This window comes from Lactuca serriola, chromosome 4 (genome assembly GCF_051521515.1).
Source record: "Lactuca serriola cultivar US96UC23 chromosome 4, Lser_US96UC23_V15, whole genome shotgun sequence".
NCBI classification, from domain to species: Eukaryota; Viridiplantae; Streptophyta; class Magnoliopsida; order Asterales; family Asteraceae; genus Lactuca; species Lactuca serriola.
Window position 1 is genome coordinate 181,892,004 of NC_136411.1, and position 7,019 is coordinate 181,899,022.

Below are 7,019 nucleotides of genomic sequence, written 5' to 3' on the forward strand. Positions count from 1 at the left end.
ATCCGTGAGCATCGAAAAATTCGCATTCGAAGGAGCAAGAAATGAAGATTATTCTTTCGACATTCAATTTGTCAACCCCAGAAGCAAAGTGAAGCTGAAATTGAAGATCATGAGACAGATTGCATTGAAGCCTCCTCAATTAGTCTGCTGCAATCTTAAACCTGCTGAAGTGATCTAGAAGATTATTTCTCTTCGTTGTTCTCTTTGAAGATTCTCAAGCTGAAAGCGTTATCTTTCAAGAATCAATACATCAAGCCTCCTCACCCAATGTGCGTTCAATGTCAAATTTTGAAGAAAAACCCAACTGCTCAAGATGAATTCATTTATTTAAGATTCATATGTTCATCTTGATGTTGTGAAGAAATTTGAAGATTAATGCTGAAGCCAAGCTCCCAATGAAGATTAACAAGAAAAAGCCAGCTACTTTTTAGGGGGAGTTTGTTAGGCTAATTAGAAAAGAAAGCTATAAACCAAGGGGGAGATTGTTGGGTCAAAAATATGGTTTATATTTTGCTTTTCTAGGAAAATATATTTTTATGTAATATTATATGTGTTTGCGGTTTGTATGTATGGTCGTACACGTGTGTACGGCCGCACACCTTGTGTACGGCCGTACACAGGGTGTGTGACTGTACACATGTGTATGGCTAGAGGTCCATATAAATAGAGGAGTGCATGTGGGAGTGTACGGGTTAGAAGAAAAGAAGAGGCTAGAGAAAAGAGAGAAAGTTAGAGAGAAGAAGTGTGTGTGTGAGAGAATCGATCTATTGTAAAGAGCATCACTCAATTTCATTAATACATCATAGATTCATCTTCTTCTTCTTTTCATTATCTTCTATTTTGATCTGACATCATCCAATTGATTGGGATTCCGCACCATTAATTGGATCTAATTTATACACAAGCAATTTTGGGGACTTACAGTTAATGATCTTAGTTTCATGCCACTATGAACTAAGTGAAACCCACAATCCAACACCAATAATGAATTGACGGTGAATTCTCATATTCAAGATCTTACTTGTTACCAAATGAAATCTCTTTTTAATTTTTAAGTGATCTTTTATGAATTTGTCTAAAACCAAGGCTGTTCATACCCTAAAGATCCAGTTTTTTTTTTTTTGAGATTTCTTTACTTTCTTTTGTCACTATCAATTATATCCCACCTACTTGTTCAACAGATCACAATGATCTCACAAGTACTTCATTCAGTTTCAGTCTTATGTCAAGTATCGAAATTATGAATTGAAGCAAAAGCCACCCTTAATAACCTTCAAAAAGATGCCTTTCAATACTTTTTAACAAGTTATTGATCGTTATTTAATGGGAAACCAAGCAAGCACTTTAATGTATCTCTTGACTTTGAAGGAAGTGATTCGTGCCCAGAATCAATTGTTTTATGTCTTCTTAAGACATCACAAATTATCATGAAAAGTTTGCTTTATTTCCTTATCTTTTTCACTCTATGCACAAAAAAAATTAATTTTCCAAACTCTGGTTCTTTTAAGGCTGTTTAATAAAGCGCAACAGGAAATGGCGATTCAAATGAATTTTGGGGTGACGATTGGGATAAAGTGAAAGCTGACTCAACGGTTATCCAATCGGTTTGGCAATTTGAAAAAGTGAAATTCATGGAATGGCGTGCAAAAAGGAAACGTCCTTTCTCTTTCCTACGTCATCATCGGTATGCCAACTGTTCATCCGTCAAGTCAGGCGCTATTTTTGAAATAATCCAAGATCTCAACCATCTTTTTTCTCTCTCCTCCTTGTACGTATAAAAGGAATTGGAACGGTACTCTTTAACCTTTTATCACATACGTGCCAAACTCTCTCAAAGAATAAAGGCCATTCCTCTTACTGTTCATCATCTTGTCCAAGCTTCTACAATGGCAGACTCTTCGTCCGTTCATGATACTTCTGTTCGTTAACCACTTCTCACAATCAAACCCCAACAGAACCTGATCATCGATCCCACTCTGTTTGTCTATGAACCCTGCATGCTATATGTTGTTGAGTGTCTCAAATAATCACCTCTCGTCGAAGCACTGACCAAAGTCGAAGTCGTACCAATGTCCTGTCTTTCTCTTGTCTACTCCACTGCTTACTACGACAAGATTAATGAAAGGATTCACTTTGAAATCCACATTGAGAAGACCTCCATCTCCAAGCACCGCTTATGTGCCCTAATTGGTCTTTCTCAAGAGCAATCTCTGGTAAACCCTGAATCCATCACCATTGGTCAACTCTTTTCTATGTTTTATCAGATGGGGTATACTGAAACCCTCACCACGATAACCAAGTTCAAGAAGTCATGCCTTCCGCCTCAATGGAATGGCCTTTTCACATTGCTGTTCAAGGGACTTTTTGAGCGAAGCGCCGGCTCCGATGGTGCGAGCAAGTATTTTATGACTGTGCTATATGGACTGTATCATGTGATCGATTTGGATTTTGGAACAATCATCTGGAAACAACTGGTACAAAGCTTGGTCTCTTCATCCAGGCATTCTGAGATTTCTTGTGGGCGATTTTGGTCACTCATCACCAGCTGGACAATAGACTGCCATCATGTTCCAATCATGGCGGATTCTCTTCTCTCCTCCATTGCTACTTTTCACACAACCAAAATCATTGTCACAGATCCCACCAAGTACTCCTTTATTGGATCTATTCCTGAAACTATGCTCGCTCGTGTCTCTGCATCGAGTAACGTTCTACAACAATACACGAAGAATCCATATTTAGGTCTAAGGGAGCTTACGCCAGCCATGGTTCGCTCCATTGAAGAGGCTGACCAGCCAACGAAAAGGGGCAAGAAGACTGAGAATTAGAAGGAGGCACTGGTTTCCAAACCAACCAAGTGGCAAACCCCCAAGAAGCGAAAGTCTGACAAGGCTGCTACATCACAGGCTTAACCGAAAAAACAAAAGAAGCCTGCAAGGAAGCTCATACTCCAATCTTCCAATGATTCAGACTCAGAGTATGTTCCTCCCAAACATAGATTTGCTCCTCCTTCAGAATCTGAGAGCGAAATCTCGGATGATGAGGCTTCGGGTTGAGGTGATACTCCGCCTCGCTCCCCTACCCCATAAATTCTAGTTCGCTCCCACCCTCCTTCACCTCTACCTGTAACCATCCTAGTATCCATCCCTCCTATATTTCCCATTCCAACCACTCAACCATTCCCTACAATTCCCATCCCCACATCCATATTCACAGACACTACTACCACCACTACTACCACAGGAACTCATTCTACCGCTCCCACTCCACCCGTTACAACCGAACCACCTGTCACAATCGAACCTCCAGCCACTACCAAACCCTTATCTCCTACTCCATCTATAGAAACCACCCCTGTTCTAGGCGGTGAGGACTTGGAATTTGATTCCACGTATTTTAGTCCTTACTGTGTACAGAGTGACGATGATGATGATGAGCCTGTTACAAAGCGTCATCTCAAAGCCGTAAACGAGAAACTTGATCAGTTGCTCTCATCCTCTTCCTCTGGAGCTTACTCTGAAGCTGCTTTAAAGGCCTTGTTCTCATATGTTGTTACAGAACATAGTGCCTCACTCTCTGCTGCAACTAAAGCCATTGAAGCCTCTACTTCACAATGTCAACAAGCTTCTCTTGCTGTTGAGGCTTCTACCAAGGAGTGAAAGGAAGCGACCACAAAAGTCGATAAACTAGTTTCTGAAGCTCACCTATTTCTAGATTCTTTGCAAGCGGCTGCTAAGCAGAATGCTCAAACTGTCAACACTTCGGTGGATAACCTTCAACGATCCCTTCAGTCTGAAAGGTCCAACCTTGAAGTTGCACGCCAAGCGATCGAAGTTGCCAACGAGTCCCTACATGCTAATGTTAATGATCGTCTGACTCAACTTGAGGCCGAATTAGCTGTAGAGAATCGCATCATGGATGAGCTTGACAGGAGAACCTCACAGCTGAAAATGCAAAATTACAAGTTGTGTACTGCTACTGCTGAGCTCAATGATCTGAAGTCAGAAAGGGAGGTCATTCAGAGTTCTGTTGCTGATGTTCACTCCATCCTCCTTCATCTTATTGAAGCGCATGATCCAATCATCACCATTACCATTCGGCGACACTTGGATGACAAGCTCAGGCCAGCATTGGACATCCTTAGTCATATTGAGGGTGTTCCGGTGACTGGTGTCCAACGGAAACAAGGAGGAGAGAAGGTAACAACTCAACCTCCTCCTGGACCGAAACCATCTATTGAAGCGAAGGGTAATGAATCTTCGGTCAGTAACAAGGAGAAAAAGAAGAAGAAGATTGGGGAGGATGACACAGACAATGAGGATGATGTCTATGCTGAGAATCCTAAAAGCCCTTTTCAGAAGGTAAAGCCCTCTCAAAAAGAAATGGAAGAAAACTACAAGAAACAACAGGCTGAGCTCGAGCAAAAGCAAAAGGAGGCGGAGCTCCAAGAAAGGAAGAAGTCCATGTTTCCTATCTGGACTATAGATTCGTTTCAAAGGTGTGCTATTGATGAGCCCATCATGCTTTGGCTTGAGCCAGTAATGTCATTTGGGCTCGAGAACTCCAAGGATGCACATTTCGACATGCCGATCACATGAAAGGCATTCGTCTTTCACCGCTTTAATTCGACTGCTGCTATTCCTTCCCCATAACCGAAGGTAGATAGGGATATGCTGGATTTCTACTTGGAGTTTGCTCAACCCCAGTACCTGACCTGGAGTTCGAAGAAGATTACTATTGTCAAGGTTTTGAAGCCTACTCAGCAGGGAAGTTTATTAATGTTAAATTCAAAGTGACTCGATGCACCGAAGGCTCAGTTCACAACTTCACCCTTGCTGATCTACCGAACCTTAATCCCCACGACTAGATACTCCTCAACAACATTCTTTTGTCAAATCCACAGGAGTACCAGCCAATAATTGATCATATCAAGTGAATGCTTGTGTGCTACATTCACGAGGTAGCGAAGATAGACCAAGAGATTGCTTCTGCCATTCACAAGCGAACCACGATCAAGACTCTGGGCAAAGCAGGCAATGTCAACACTATGGTCAAGGGGAAGATTGATTCGAAGAACCACATTGTTATGTTCATCAGAGGCGAAGGTCAGAAATGCCTGTTCGCTCTCGTTGACAAACACCTCTTCTCAACTTCTTGCCTGGAGCATATCTTGGAGATCATTCAGAGGTGTGATCAGAACAGTGCAGCTGACAAGAAGTTGTTCACTGATATGCTGAGGTGGTATATCCAGTTTCGGCAGAAACTTCTTGCAATAATACCTCGATTGTTCAAAGTAATAAAGACCGTGAAGCCAACACAGAAGAAATAATATCTTGCCTTATTTGACGCAAAGGGGGGGATTGGTGGGATTATTATATTGCGTCATTGGCTCGGTGCTTAGCCCAGTTTTGATTGCCGGTATTGGTCCTGTCCAACTGTGCATGTTTTTGTTCTAGGGTTTAGTATATAAGCTACATGCATGTAGTGTTAGGAGTTAACGCTTTAATTATTTTTCCTTACTGAGTTTTTGTAAAACCCTAGATCGCCTCTACAGTGGAAGTTCTTTGTCGAGCTCTGCTGAGGCGTGACTTTGTTGAATCATAAGCACATATTTGATTCTATTCAGTGTTCATACTCTACTGTGTTTGTCTTGTTTGATTTTCATATTCTTATTTGTGAAAGATCTAATAGATCTAGAGTTTAATTCTCATTAGATTTTACCTGAAGCTGAGCCATACGTCTTGACTCTCCCATCTCTTAGATCTCTCAGGTAGACAGGACAGCTTCGTCTCCAATGCCCCTTTCTCTTGGCAATAAAATCAAATTGACACTTTTGGAACAGCACACGGAACTAAATCAGACTTTTCCTTTCTCTTATGATCAAAGTTTTCGACCATGGCATGCCTTTCGTTGCCACTGCCTATGTTCATGGAGGTTTGGAAGGAAGATCCACCAATCAACTTTGCTTCTCTAGTGCGCCCAATCATTGTTGATTCAGCAACAACAAGCAAATAGGTGAGATCTATGAGGGTCATGTCATGGTCTATCATATATTACTCTCTTACGAACTCACTATATGAGTCAGGAAGCGACTGAAGAACCCAGTCAACAGCTAGCTTCTCACAGGCAACGACTCCCAACATTCTTAACCTATCAATGTGTGATTTCATCTCTAAGACGTGTGCACACATCGAATTTCCTTCTTCATGTTTACTTGCCAAAAGGGCTTGAGTGAGCTTGAACTTTTCAAGCCTTTAAACTTGTGGGTGAGGGAGAACAATAGGAGGAGGTGGAGGACGTGAAGCATGATCTCTTGTTCCTCGATCGAATCGTGGAATATCATCTTCATGTGGAAAGCTTGTTCCAAGGGATTTGGGAAGACCATAGTAGTCATACTTTGACATCTACAAAACAGGAGAAAATTCAAGTTAGTTGATTGATTGCGTCCTTAATAAAACACCCAAATGAGATATTAAGGGTAGGACCCAACATAATACTCTACAACTTGGGAGAGGGATGTCGTAACCCAAATTGCAGAACATTTGAAGGTAAGTGAATGATGAATCACTAATTTTCCACCATGAAAAACAAAAAAGAGATTAAGTTTGAAATGTATTGAAAACTCCTAGATCCTTTGAGATTCATTGAACTTTTCAATGACATGTTTAAATCTCGATATGCCCCTTGATTTGTGATTGGGATGCCGAGAATCACAAAACAGGGTGTAAATAACCATGCAAACTTACATGGTGCCCCCAATGTTATAATCACCTATTCGATATGCCGGTTAACCACACATGCTCCACCGAACTATGGAAAACCTTGAGTCACCCTTCGCTACCTTTTCTTAGACCCCATTTAGTGTGTCGATTAACCACACACGCTCCACTAACGTATCAGCAAGGGTACAAAGTTTAATTTCATGGAATTGCATCAAATTCACTTTTGCCTTAAGTAACTAAGATTCGGAATTTTGTAAGAACATTTAGTTATTTTATAATTCATTATACTTTTAATGG